Source organism: Sapajus apella, unplaced genomic scaffold (genome assembly GCF_009761245.1).
Source record: "Sapajus apella isolate SASKATOON/1434 unplaced genomic scaffold, GSC_monkey_1.0 scaffold51, whole genome shotgun sequence".
Taxonomy (NCBI): domain Eukaryota; kingdom Metazoa; phylum Chordata; class Mammalia; order Primates; family Cebidae; genus Sapajus; species Sapajus apella.
Window position 1 is genome coordinate 4,445,146 of NW_022436991.1, and position 14,827 is coordinate 4,459,972.

At 40.7% G+C, this 14,827-nt stretch overlaps 1 long non-coding RNA gene across 1 annotated transcript in view; it reads left to right on the forward strand.

Moving 5' to 3' along the window:
- The first annotated feature begins 1,814 nt into the window (after positions 1 to 1,814).
- Positions 1,815 to 14,827, forward strand: part of LOC116526479 — a 198,982-nt gene continuing 185,969 nt past the window's right edge. Inside the window, exon 1 of the long non-coding RNA XR_004258173.1 lies at positions 1,815 to 1,880. This is a non-coding gene — a long non-coding RNA (uncharacterized LOC116526479). The remainder of the gene's footprint in view (positions 1,881 to 14,827) is intronic.

Below are 14,827 nucleotides of genomic sequence, written 5' to 3' on the forward strand. Positions count from 1 at the left end.
AATTGATTAATGAATTCAGTCAACTATATTAAACAGGGGAACTTAGGGCTAAATGCTCTGAAAGAATTTCCTGTGGTCTTCCCACTTCTTCGGTGGAAGATCAGAGATGTGGAGAGCAGTTTCTTCAGTTTAGGAAAACCAGCATGGCAGCTCTTGTTCCAAGACAGTGTCTTTGTTGGTGGGATCCAGAATTCTCCAGGCCATGAATTCTGGCCGCCTGCTCTCATCTCCTCCAGAGGAAGTAGGAAGGAAGAGAAGATGAGGAGGAGGAGAGAGAGAGAGAAGGAGAAGGAGAAGGAGGAAGAAAGGGAAAGGGAGAAAGAAGAGAAAGAGGAAAAGAAGAAAGGAGGGGGAAGAAGGGAGAAGAGGAGTAGTCGAGGAGAAAGAGAGAAAGATGAGGAGAGAGCAAATCTGTGCACAGGGCAGAGATGTCTAACATTTCTTTCACAGGTTTCTCCAACCTTTCTCCTTCCAGCTGGGTTTTTCGCTTTGCATTCACAGCAGGTATGTTTACAGGACTTTCTGTGCAAAGAGAAAGTAGTTTTAATGCAGCATTTATATCCTTGCAGGACAAAGGTAGTCCTAGGTGGATCCATGTTGTGTAAATAGATGTTCTCATTGCTTTCTCTGGAAAGAAAAGAGTCTATTCCTGAACAGAATTGCCTCTTTTCCCCACCTCCCCTTGCTCCTCACCTCCTTTTTTTTTGAAGGCTCATGTTTGTTTGATTTTGTGTTTATTTGGTTAGCCTGTCACTCTGTTGGGTCTGGGATAGAAGCAGTACACAGAAAGTGTAAGAGAAACTAGACTTTGATTTCTGTTTCTTAGGAGGAAATAAATGTGAATCCTAAATAGCATTTTGGGTAGTGGAGAGGACAGTGTGTCTTCGATGCAAGCAGATGCTGTGTTGCATTACATGCTTGTTACTCAAGTGCTGGTGTTGAGTGGACCAAGAGTCAAAAGAACCATGGAACTTGATTAAGGTCAAACAAGGAAGAAGAGAGAATGCTAAGGTAGATTTCCCAGAGGTCCCCGACTCTGAATTCTGGTGGTGAAAATTGAGCTTCCTCTGTTCTCTCCAGGCATCACTGTCCATCTCACATCACTGCAGCCTTATGGAAAACTGCAAGGTGGTTATTTATATTACAGCAGTGTCTCTGGAGCAGAGGATGCTTTTAGATGGTTCCTGAATAAACTTAAAAAACATTCAGAATTTTATGTATATTTTAATGACAATTAGGAGACCAAATTTAGCTAGTATGCTAACCTCATGTTCTCAGCAGTAATATAAAGTTTCCTTTTAAAACGAATCAAGTAAAATGTAGATTCTGTTTGAAGAGAAATATTAAGCAAATAATAGAGCAGTGATGCACCAATATGACAGAAAACTGTGAAGGCAGTACTTGAATGATTGGAGCATGGCAAATAACCTCTTTAAAAAATCCCAAATGACACTTTCTGTTAAGTTTTCAAGATACCCAGATGAGGAGCCTGGACTTTGATTATGCTTACTTGGCTAGAAGCAATACCTTGTAGCCTGGAAAGAAAAACACACTATTAATGACAACATTTATAAGGTTGTAGGTAAGGGCAATGGGTAGTGAATGTTTATAATTTTTTATCTGCTCAACGTCTAACCCATTCACTATGTTTAGGGAATCATTGACAGCCGATCTTGAAGAGATACTTGGCGGCAGCTTCTGCTGTGGAACCTAGAAGACCGGAATTTGCTTCCCATGATCTCTGGATGATAGAGTGTGGGCTTTTTAGACTCAAGTTCAGCTAATAATATGTTTCTTTCTAGGTTCTTGAATCTGGGGCTGCCGACATAAAGAACAAGCTGCAGAGGAAGTGGAGGCACTCTTAATGGACTCTTCCAAGGGTGAGAGTTTAGATGATTTTGACCACTTAGTTTCCCTTGATTATTTTCCCCCATTTTCCAATGTCTAATTTTCTCTTTGATTCTGTGAGCTATTGGGGAATCTTCTAATAATCCCTTTACTGGCTAAGTTAAATAGAGTTCATTTCTGTTGTTTAAAACTTGGACCCTAGTAGTACCAGGAAGGAGTCTAGCTGGTGGTTACAGCACAGATTCCAAACTCAGGCTACTTGAATTCAAATCCAGGATTGACTGCTATGAGTCGTGGACCTCTAAATAGGCTCCTCCAAAATGGGAATTGTAATGGGGTCTACTTCATAGAATTTCAAGCAGATTAAGTGAGACAAACCTCTAAAGTGGACTTTGTCACAGAGCAAGAGCTTAGTAAGTACTAGCTATTATCATGAGAATGTGGAATTATAGAGGGGCAAGAAAGACGTATTGCTCACTCTTTGTGGCTATGTCAAGCTTCTCCAAGAAGCCCCAGAACAGCAGTTATGTAGTGATATGGAAGCTACTCAGAGGTATTTACCAAGGAGTGCTTCCTTTGCCCGTGAAACAAACAAGTGATCGGAACAACTAGAATTTTAGCACCTGGGACAGCACCACCCCCAGAACCAGTGGATGAAGACTCCAGTCTAGAGTGGTATGCTGTGCAATAGGGTGGCCACTAGCCATAAACCGAAAATTAAGTTCCTCAGTCACACTGGTCATACTTCAAATGCTTAATAGCTACAGGTAGCTAATGGCTATCATATTGGACAGCGCAGAATAAGGTTTCCATTGTTGCTACAAGTTTTTGGACCGTACTGATGTAGATGATCTGGTTTGGCATAGCTACCATTAATAATGGGGTCTTGCATGTCCTAAGAGCTGTGTTAAGCCATTTATATATGTTATCTCATTGAATCCTTGCAACAAGACAGTAAGGTCTGGACGACCATTAGCCCCACTTTACAGATGAGACTATCGAGTCTTAGGACTGGACGCAGTGGCTCATGCTTGTAATCCCTGCACTTTGGGTGGATCACCTGAGGTCAGGAGTTAGAGACTAGTCTGGCCAACATGGTGAAACCCCGTCTCTAGTAAAAATATATTAAAAAAAATTAGCCAGGTGTGGTGGCGGGTGCTTGTAATCCTAGCTATTCAGGAGGCTGAGAGAGGAGAATTGCTTGAACCCAGGAGGCGGAGGTTGCAGTGAGCCAAGATCGCACCATTGCACTCCAGCCTGGTCAACAAGAGTGAAACTCTGTCTCATAAGAAGAAAATAGAATATGGTATCTCAGATCACCTTTGTAACCTGCCAAAGGTCAACACAGCTAGTTAAATGAAAGAAGTGGTATAGAAACCAGGTGTGCCTGACTTCAGAGCTTGAGTGTTACTCTGTTATATGACATGAATTTTCTCATATTCTAAAGTATGTTTTATTCATATGTAGCTTATGTCCCTGCAGCAGCCATTGCATTGTTGGCTTATAGTGTTTCTCAGCAAAGACCTCATTTTACCCACACCAACCAAGAGCACCCCCATGGATATCTATATTTCTCAAAGCCCAGGTTAAGACGGGAAACCTGAGGCCACTCTTCCCATTTTATTTTTCTCATTCTTTGGGTGTGAAGGGGGCTAGGCATTGTGCTAATTTTTGAATACACAATCGTGCCCGAAATACTATTTTGCTTTAATGGGATTTACAGGGAAGAGGTTGAGAAGAGCATAGATCTTGTATCCTGAGACTGCTGAAGTTGCTTATCGGTTTCAGGAGATTTTGGGCTGAGACGATGGGGTCTTCTAGATATACAATCATGTCATCTGCAAATAGAGACAATTACATAAAGTGTGATAACAATGCCATGAAAAAGCAATATAAGGGTAATGAGACAGGAAGGCCTGCTGTAGTCTGGGGTTATTGAGTGGGTGTCCAAGGAAGAGTCTTCTGAGGAGGTGATGTTTGAGATGAGATGTGGAAAGTGAATAGGAATTAACAAATAGCAAAGGAAATAACACATACAAAGGCACTGGGTGGCCGGGAGCAAGGTGCATTCAAAAGGAGGCAGTGGTTAAAGAATGATAAGAGATCAAATGACAAGGAGATAAAGTGGGTGAGGTAACAGGGGTGAGAGCACAGAGAACCTTATCAGCTATGTTTAGGAGTTTGAATCTCTCATGATGCCTAGGTTTTAAAGTGTGGGTTGTGGGTAATGATGCAATCTCATGTGTATCTTAAAAAATCATTCTGGCTACAGAGTGAAAAATAGAGAATGAGGGGAATGGCAAGGGGGAACTGAATGCAGAGATCTAGTTGAGAGGCTCCATCTTCCCCAAATGGATCACACCAGGAAGGAGCCCCAACAGTGAAAGAAAAGTCGAATTAAGAAGACTTGGTTCACATCTTTACTGAAGTTTATCAACAGCCATCATGAAAGATTCCATCTACGACCTAGAGCAGACCTTTACCCTAGCCTCCTCTCCCTCTTTCCCTTGTCATATTGGTCCTCAAGATAGTTTCTCTTCTACTTTCTCAAATCCAGAACTTTTAACTCTCAGCTCAGCCATGGTGTGGATTGTGGTCTTGCTAACCTACTTGCTTCAATTTATAATTTTAGGTTAACATTGTCCCTCTGACTTCTGTAATCTGCCTCTCCTATCACTCACGACTTAGACTCAGAAAACGTGTATCCTTGGCAAACGGGAGGAGTAGGAAGGGCAGCAAACACGTATGGTATTAGTCTATTTCGTGTTGCTATAAAGGAATACCTGAAGCTGGATAATTTATAAAGAAAATTATTTGGCTTACAGTTCTGCAGACTGCATAAAAACTATAGTGCTGGCATCTGCTTCTGGTGAGGGCTTCAGGAAGGTACAGTCAAGGTGGAAGGCAAAAGGGGTAGCGGGTATGGCACAGGTGAGAGAGGGAGCAAGTGAGAGGGGAGGAGGTACCAGCCTCCTTTTAATAATCAACTCGGATGTGAACAGATAGACTTAGAATGAATTCATTACCATGAGGAGGACATGAAGCCCTTCATGAGGATTTTACTCCCATGACCCAAACACCTCCCACCATGTCCACTTTCAGCAATGGGGATCACATTTCAACATGAGATTTGGAGGGGACAAATATCCAAACTACATCATGTATCTAATATTACAGTTTTTCTTTTATTGGTGACTCTTTGGTTTGGCCAACTACTCTGCCTCTCTTTTCTGGTTTACCAGATGGTGTATCTCCATTCCCGTCAATACTCTCCTGCTTCCATTTTGGAATCCAGATGTTATGCAGTTAAATCTGGCTTTTGCCCACTTATTTTTCATGAGACAAAGATAAGTAACTCAGAAGCTTCAATGTCTTCATCTGTAAAATGGGGATGATGATATTAATATTGTTCTCATTGGTTTGTCGTGTAAGCTGATTGTTTAGTATTCATAAAGTGCTTGGCCCAGAGCATAATACATAGTAATAGTTATTGTTACCATCATTATCAGTCTCATTACCACCCTTATCCTCATCACCATCATTATCATCTACATCATCATCATTTTCATCATCATCAGCATCGCTATCACCATCATTATCATCTACATCATCATCATTTTCATCATCATCAGCATCACCATCACCATCATTATCATCTACATCATCATCATTTTCATCATCATCAGCATCACCATCACCATCATTATCTTCACCATCATCATCATCCCCATCATCACCATTCTCATCTTCATTATCACCACCACCGTCATCATCATTATCACATCACCATCTTCATCTTCAGCATTATCATCACCATCACCATCATTACCATCATTATCTTCATGGTCCCTACCACCACTATTTTATCATCATCATCATCATCATCATCATCATCGATCCTCATCCTCATCCATGGTTTTGGATAAAGAGACACTCTTTTAGCCTCAACCCCCAGGATCTTCCTGGCTAGGCTAACTCTTTCCCAGCCAGTGAAGATAAATGTGGGTAGAAAAAAGTGTGGGCTCCTCTTTCCATCTGTCTTTATAAGCACCTTGATGTTGACGTCTATACTCCCACGGACTGGCTTCCTCAGGTTGAGTTTGCCTTCTCCTTTCCATCCAGGATTATCTGGGGATAAGTCATGCAGAATAAGGTACAGAGTCCTCTTCTTGGTTGGATTCAGCAATCCTGCTACATATCAGCGTCTCCCTTGGCCCCATCCTTGAGGATGAGGTGATGACATTGTCCTCCTGCACCTGATGTCAGGGCCAAGGACACCTTGAAAGGGAATGTGTTTGAGGTAATATTTGCCCAAGAACAACCTGAAGGGAATGATCCTAAAAGGGGCACTTTGAACACCACTTGAGGACACCACCTTACCTTTTTAATGAGGATGTTTTGCTACTGCAACTGTTCTTCCTTTTCCTGTAACAATACTTTTGATTTCCCTTATTAACCAACTTTTGAAAACATTCTGTTACACATTTTATACTTTATTTATTTATTTTGTTTATTGATTATTGTGTGTCTCCCTTCAGTAGGACGTCAACTTTACACAGGGTGGGATCTTTGTTTCATCCACTGCTCCAACTGCCTGGCATGGAGGAGGGGCTCCATAAAGTAATGTTAGAGAATAAATGAATGAGGAGGACTTATCTTATTTTGAAATATCTCTAATTCTGCATTTCAGTTTTTAGATGGGAGAAGCTAATGTTTAGATGAAAAGGCGACTGCAGGTAAACAGCTTAATTAAAATGGATACCCTTTTGGGAGGAGGATGACTCCTTTCCTCTTTCTATCATTCCTAGTCTTTTTCCTTCTCATTGGATCTACATTCTTTACAGTTTGTCCATCCTCCCTTTCTCCCTCAACTTTCCCAGTCACTCAGCGGAAGCTGTGCATACTCTACAGGTTTGTCATCAGGGTCTGAAACTGGCTGAATGAATGGACAACCCAATGTGAAAATCTCCTCATATTTAGGGACGGATCCTTTCTCTAAGTTGGCCAAAGATACCTGTTCTTTTCTCTGGGATAGAATTTATGCGAACAAGGCTGTTATAATGGTTAGAAACATAAATTCTGGTGGCAGAAAACCTGTTTTTTTTTTTTTTTTTCTTTTTGAGACACAGTCTTGCTCTGTCACCCAGGCTTGAGTGCAATGGCACAATCTCAGCTCACTGCAACCTCTGCTTCCCAAGTTCAAGCAGTTATCCTGCCTCAGCCTCCTGAGTAGCTGGGATTTCAGTGCATGCCACCACACCTGGCTAATTTTTGTATTTTTAGTAGAAATGGGGTTTCACCATCTTGGCCAGGCTGGTCTTGAACTCCTGACCTCATGATCCACCTGCCTCGGCCTCCCAAAGTGCTGGGATTACGGGCATGAACCACCACTCCTGGCCCCAAACTTGATTTTTAATCCATCCATCATACATTAGTAGGGTAACTGTTGGGAATTCACTTCACCTCTTAAATGCCTTGATTTTCTAATCTGCAAAATAGGGATAATGGTAGTACCCACCCTCCTGGGGGAGTTATGAGAGTTAAATGAGGTAATGTAGTTCCGTGTAGCCCTAGGTACTGTGGGTTGATGGAAGAGTTCAGAGGAAAGTGTTATCAATGTCTTTCTGTTTCTTCTGTAATCCCTTTCCAAAGACTAGGGTGAAGTGTTTATATTTCTAACAGCCACATTCATTTGGGGAAGATTATTTTTTGTTTTTGTTTCTGGACAATTTTAGGGGAATAATAATGTTGATGCCTTCCCACCCCACACACTCTATTTTGTTAGTTTAATTTGCGTTGCCTTTTTCATGATTTTGTTTTCCCATTTTTGATGTAAGGGAATCTTCTTAGCCAATTAAAGTGTTTCTGACCTAAGGCTTTGGTGGCAGTAAAACGACATGCTTATCTGTATTGTTCAATAGGAATCCTCGCCTTTTAGGGGAAGTCTGATGCTTCCATTATTCATGCTCAGGAATGAGGGTAAGCAAACCATTAAGGATCACAGGCTTAACTCTTTCTGGTTAAAGGCAGACACAATATGCTACAAGATCCTGCCGGTACGGGACTTTGGCTGTACTCCAGTCTGGAACCTCATCTTTCACCCCGTTCTTTTTGCTCTCTTCTCTCTGGTTTTTATCAGCCTTTTTAGTTTTTTTTTTTTGTGTGTGTGTGTTTTGAAAATATTTATCTTCTCCTACCGTAGGGCACTTGTATACTCTCTTTTCATGGCCTTGCCTTGAACAACCTACTCTACTCCTTTCCCTTAAATAGTTAACTTCTATGCATTTTTGAGATTTCATCCTAAAACCACATATGCCCAGTTTCCTTTTGGTATCGGGACAGGGGCATAAGTTGATATGAAACAAATTAAGAAAAAGTCAAAGAGTGATTCAGATGGAGATCAAAATACATCTTTGTTAAATCAGAAAAGCTGATGTTGGAGAATATGGCTCATTTCTGTGGGTAAGAGTTTTACACTGAATCCAGAATTAACTAAACTCACCACTTAGTCACAGACATCATCCGACCCCACAGGATGCCCCATGGTGGGCCTGCCTTTGTAAAGCTTCAGCATGGTATGCCACCAAAAGTATAGGCAACAAAAGAAAAAATAGATCAATTGCAGTATATCAAAATTTTGAACTTTTGTGCATCAAAGCACACTATCAACACAGTTAAAAGGGAACCTGTGGAATTGGAGAACATATTTGCAGATTATATACATGACAAGAGATTGATATCCAGAATATATAAAGGACTTCTACAACTCAACAACAAGCAAACAAAAAACATGACTTAAAAATGGATGAAGAAGTTACATAGATATTTCTCCATAAAAGGTATACGATTGGCTGATAAGCACATGAAAAGATGATCAACATCCATACCACTAGGGAAATACAAATCAAAACCACAAGGAGTTATCACTGGACACCCATTAGAAGATAAAGGCTATTTTTTTTTAGAAGGAAAATAACAGGTGTCAGTGAGGATGTAGAAACACTGGAACCCTGTACATGGCTGGTGAGGAAGTAAAATGGTGTGATCCCTACACTTCATTTTTAATTTTTTTAAGAAAACAGTGTGGTGGTTTCTTAAAAAATTAAAAATGAAATTTCCATGTGGTCCATAAATTCCATTTCTGAATACATACCTAAAACAACTGAAAGCAGAGACTTGAACAGATATTTTTGCATCCATATTTATAGTAGTATTTTTCACAATGGCCAGAGGAGGAAGTAATTCCAATGTCCATTGATGAATGTCATTAAATGAAACAAAATGTCATATATCCACATAATAAAATATTATTCAGTCTTAAAAAAAAAAGGAAATTCTGACACATTCTACAATATGAATAAGCCTGGAGGACATTATACTAAATGAAATAAGCCAGTCACCAAAATACAAATGCTACGTGATTTCACTCATATGAAATATCTAAAGCTGTCAAACTTACGGAGGCAGAAAGCAGGATGGTAGCTACCAGGGGCTGGGGAGAGGAAGGATGGGGAGTTGTTTAATGGGAGCAGAGTTTCAGTTTGGGGAAGATGATGAAAGTTCTGCAGGTGGAAGGTAGTAATGGTTGTACAGCAATGTGAACGTACTTAACGCCAATGTACCTTAAACATGGTTAACATGGTAAGTTGTGTTATGTATATGTTTACCACTATAAAAACAAAACAAAAAGCGTGGCATAAAGGAACACAGCAAAGCAGGTTTTCTGTGGTGGTTAGCTGCTAAGAGGAAGCAGAAGGAAGGGGCCCAGCAGCAGTTCCCTCCCTAATTTACCTGTGGAGGAGAATGGAGGGAGGTTAGGACTGATTGATTAATGGAATTTTCTACACTCGGAAAGCAGCATGGGGAAGAAAAGAAGAATCACCAACACTATTCCAAAACTAGCCTTTGCCTTTTCGTGTTTGATGTAGAACCTTACATTTTTCCTACATGGCTGTTATCTCATATTATAATTCTACTTCCATTTGTGTCATCATTTAATGTATTTCCCTTTTATAAGATTAGATCATAGGAAATTGCCATTCTTGTAAGTAAAAAATGATTGAATATTTGCAATCTCCTATGGTTCAATGCTCAACAGAGAGTAAGCACTTTAAGCTGAAAGAATGGGTCTGTTCTAGATAAGCCATTCATAGACCAAGGGTTTAGCACAGAGCCTGGCTTAATGTAGAAGCATAGCAATTACTATGCTTGTAAATGCATGGTGTGGTTTGGCTGTGTGCTACTCAAATCTCAACTTGAATTGTATCTCCCAGAATTCCCCTGTGTTGTGGGAGGGACTCAGGGGGAGGTAATCGAATCATGGGGGCCAGTCTTCCCTGTGGTATTCTCATGATAGTGAATATGTTTCATGAGATCTGACGGGTTTATCAGGAGTTTCCGCTTTTGCTTCCTCCTCATTTTTTCTCTTGCCACTGCCGTGTAAGAATGCCATTCACCTCCTGTCATGAGTCTGCGACTCCCTAGCCACATGGAACTATAAGTCCAGTTAGATCTCTTTTTCTTCCCAGTCCCCAGTATGTCTTTATCAGCAGCATGAAAACATACTAATACAATGTAAGTAACTATTTGCTGAATAAACGGACTGGAGTCTCCCACCAAATATTACAAACTAAAATATAAAAAGGTTTAATTCTTTTAAAAAAGAAATGCAGTGAAATGACCCACGGGGAGTACTAGTACTGTAACTTTTGTTTCTGAGATAGAGTCTCTCGCTCTGTCATCCAGGCTGGAGTGCAGTGGCGTGGTCATGGCTTACTGCAGCCTCAACTTCCACAGCTCAAGCAATTCTCCTACCTCAGCCTTCCAAGTAGCTGGGACTGCAGCTGCTTGCCACCATACCCAGCTAATTTTTTGTATTTTTTTTTTCTGTAGAGGTGAGGTTTCACCATGTTGCTCAGGCTGATCTCAAACTCCTGAGCTCAAGTGATCTGCTCGCCTCAGCCTCTCAGAGTGCTGGGATTACAGGTATGAGCCATCACAGCTGGTGCTAATATTATAATATTTAAAGATTGAATGTGATTTATAATTTTGTGTATCTTGATTTTGTCTTGAAAAAATATAAAGCAATTTAAATAAAATGAAATAAACAACACCCCCTTCTAGAATATATATAAGTAAAAATAAAATCAATAACATCACTATCTAGAATATGTATCTTAGAAATAGAACCATGTTCTTTTTTTTTTTTTTTTTTTTTTTTTTTGAGACGGAGTTTCGCTCTTGTTACCCAGGCTGGAGTGCAATGGCGCGATCTCGGCTCACCGCAACCTCCGCCTCCTGGGTTCAGGCAATTCTCCTGCCTCAGCCTCCTAAACCATGTTCTAATTAATGGATAAGACTCCATTTGTAATTTACTAGCTTGATTTTAGGAACAGACATTTATTTCCTCAAATGAAATTGGACATAATCTTCTCATCCGCCAATATTCAGGTGGATATTAAGTCTTAGGCTGGGATTTGACCCTGTTTCGGCCTGAACCCATATCCTCTCTCATCATGGCTGTTTTAATTTGGATTCAGTGTCACATTTTCTCACGTTGTACTTCACTTGGGATGATTTGGTAAAAGCAATATTCAGAGCATTGAGGTGTCAGAGAAAGAGCTCACCCTACTGACCTGACCCTCACTCGCATTTCATAGGGGCGAAGAGTCAAAATTTTCCCTTTTTCTCCCCGTGTTTTCCTACTACCTTGCCCTGTTAATTGGATTCAAAGTGCATTTCTGGATACGGGATTCTCTCTCTACTAACATTTTTTCTCATAGTCTATTTCTGGATATGGGATTCTGTTTCCACTAACATTTTTCTCGTGATCTATGTGAAGAGGCAAAATTACATCGTGGTTAAAAGTGTAGTCATTGGAATTAGACAGCTTGAGCATGAATCTCAGCTGTCACTTTTGAGTCGTGTGACCTTTGACGAGTTACTTAATTTCTCTATGCTTCAGTTTCCTGATATCCACAATGAGGGCGAAATAGGCTAAAATGTACAAAGATCTTAGAGGAAACCCCAGAATACAGGAAGAGTTCTAGCAATATTAGTTGTTATTAATATCATCATTATTGGTAATATTATTACTATTATTATTGCTAATTATATAGTGACAATCACTTGAATCTTTTAGTGTGAGCGAAATCTTTCCAAAAGAGTTTCTAGGAGGTTAGAGGCAAAAGAAGAAAAAAAAAATAGTTATTGAATTTTCCAGAGTTTTTTGAGGGGAATCAGAAGGGCGATAGGGAGCAATTTGAATCTAAATGGCAGAATAAGGCAGATAAAGCAGCAGGAAAAATATATATATATATATCTCCATATATATTTATATAGTGTATGTATTTATAAATATATAAAATACATATATCTCCATATATATATTATATATGGTGAGAGAATAGAGAGAAGAAACTTCATTTCCCTACATTTCTATACAATAAGAGAGCAGGTCAGTAAGATGCACTGTTTCTCTAACAGCACAAATCTGTAGATATTGCCCTTAACAAACGGACCTAATCTTAACTAGAATGGGAAAAAGTGACAAAGAATCCAAATTAAAATAGGCAAAATAAGAAGAAATTCTCGGGTTATGGATTGGCGCAAACCTGCCGAGAAGGAGAAAGCCTAGCCCTTGATATGTGGAAGGCTCACAATAAAAGATTGTAAGATGAATTTGTTGAACTAAAGCAAATTAGAATTTGGGAGCTCAGAAGTTATGGGGAAAAAGTTGACATACCCTGTCTCTGATGGAAACATTTCCTCCTAGAAAATGAGATGGCACAGAGCCGTTAGGTCCAGCATGAGAAGTTCAAGGTGTCGGAGGTGATGTGGACTCAGTACGTGATGCATAGACATCCTTAGAGGTAGAGAAGAGAAGTTGCGCTCTGCACAACAGAATCCCAGTATCCCAAATCACCCTGGAGAGGCTGAATGATGCTCTGAGCTGGGTGAGACATGGCCGGAACCTTCTTAATAATGATAGTGGCAGATGATAAGAAACACAAAATGAGTTCTTCCTGGCTGGGCATAGTGGCTCACGTTTGTAATCCCAGCACTTTTGGAGGCTGAGGTGGGCAGATCACTTGCGGCCAGGAATTCGAGTCCACCCTGGCCAACAGGGTAAAACCCTGTTTCTACTAAAAATACAAAAATTAGCCTGAGCATAGTGGCCTGCATGTCGTGTAGTCCCAGCTACTTGGGAGACTGAATCAGGAGAATCACTTGAACCCTGGAGGTGGAGGTTACAGTGAGCTGGGATCGTGCCACAGGACTCCAGCCTGGGAATCAGGGAAAGACTCTATCTCAAAAAAATGAAAATAAATAAAATTGGTTTTTCCTGTGTGCCAGGCTCTGTTCTTAGCTCTTTAAATGTAAGACAACCCTTGACTCAGCACCACTATTAGTCGTATGTTTTAGATGACATTTTTTACGGCAGATGGGATTCCAAGACGACCTCAGTGACCTCCACTTTCCAGTGTAATGTCTTGGAGATCCCCTCTCATTCAGTGTGGTAGGACCTGTGATTTCTTCTTGCCAATGGAGTACAGCAGAGGTGATGGATCAGGTGTCACTGCCTTGACTGAATTGTATTGCATGGCTAAGGTGATGGGATGTCACGACCTTCAGTATCTTTCTACGTAGGTGACTCTGAGAACACTCATTTTCACCATCCTTCTGGCCTCAAAGAAGCAAGCCACCGTGAGTTCTATAGCCACAAGAAAATGAATTCTTCCAGCAATCTGAATGAATCTGGAAGCTGATTTTTTCTCTATTCAAACCTCTACATGAGAACACAGCCCAACTGATGCCTCGTTGACAGCCTCATAGGACTCTGAGCAAAAGAGTCAGCTAAGCCATGTCCAGACTCCTGATCTCTGAAAACTTGAGATAATAAATATATGTTGTTTTAAGCTGCTAAGCACCTGAAAACTTGTTACATGGCGATGAAAAACAAATGTATCTTTTTTTTAAGAATTAGAGCAATGTACTAAGTTCTGTAATTCAGATAATTCAGCGCTCTCTCTCAAGAGGATCAGACTAGGGCAGGAGAGGTGAAAGTATGATTTGAGGTCCCCCTCCTGGCATGGAACTACCTGTGTCCAAAAAGTCTCTTCAATTTCTATTGAAAAGTCTCTTCAATCTATCTCTTGATAGATTTTGAGTTCCTTAGCCTATTTGTTTGTCCTGAAAGTAAGGTACTTGCTTATTTATCTGTTATTTCCTCTGAAATATAAGCTCAGGGAGGGCAGGGACTAAATCTAGTGCCTGGAGTATCTGGCCCAGTGCATGGGTTCAATAAATATTTGTTAAATGAAAATATAAATGTAGAATAGCTGACTGCGTACCATCAATCAAGGTAAAAGATTAAGTGACTAAGGGCAAGCAAACTGAGAAGTTAAATGACTTGCTCAAGATATCACAACCTCAAAGCAGTAGAAAAAGGCAAGGTGTCAGTCTTGGAAGGGTCCATGCTATAGAGCAGGAGTCTGAAAACTACAGCGTGCAGACAAAATTCATCCCATCACCCATTTTTGTATGGACCATGTGATGATGACAGTTTTCACATTTTTGAATACTTGGAAAAAAACCCGAAGTAATATTTTAAGATACGTGAAAATTACATAAAATTCAAATTTCAGTACCTGCAGAGTTTTATTGACACGCAGCCACAGACACGCTTACTTGCTTTTTTTTTGAAGGAGTTTCGCTCTTGGTGACCGAGCTTCCCTCCTTTTACCCGGGCAGGGGGGCAACCGCGACCTCCGCCTCCTGGGTTCAGGCAATTCTCCTGTCTCAGCCTCCTGAGTAGCTGGGATTACAGGCACGCGCCACCATGCCCAGCTAATTTTTTTGTATTTTTAGTAGAAACGGGGTTTCACCATGTTGACCAGGATGGCCTCGATCTCTTGACCTCGTGATCCACCCGCCTCGGCCTCCCACAGTGCTGGGATTACAGGCGTGAGCCACCGCG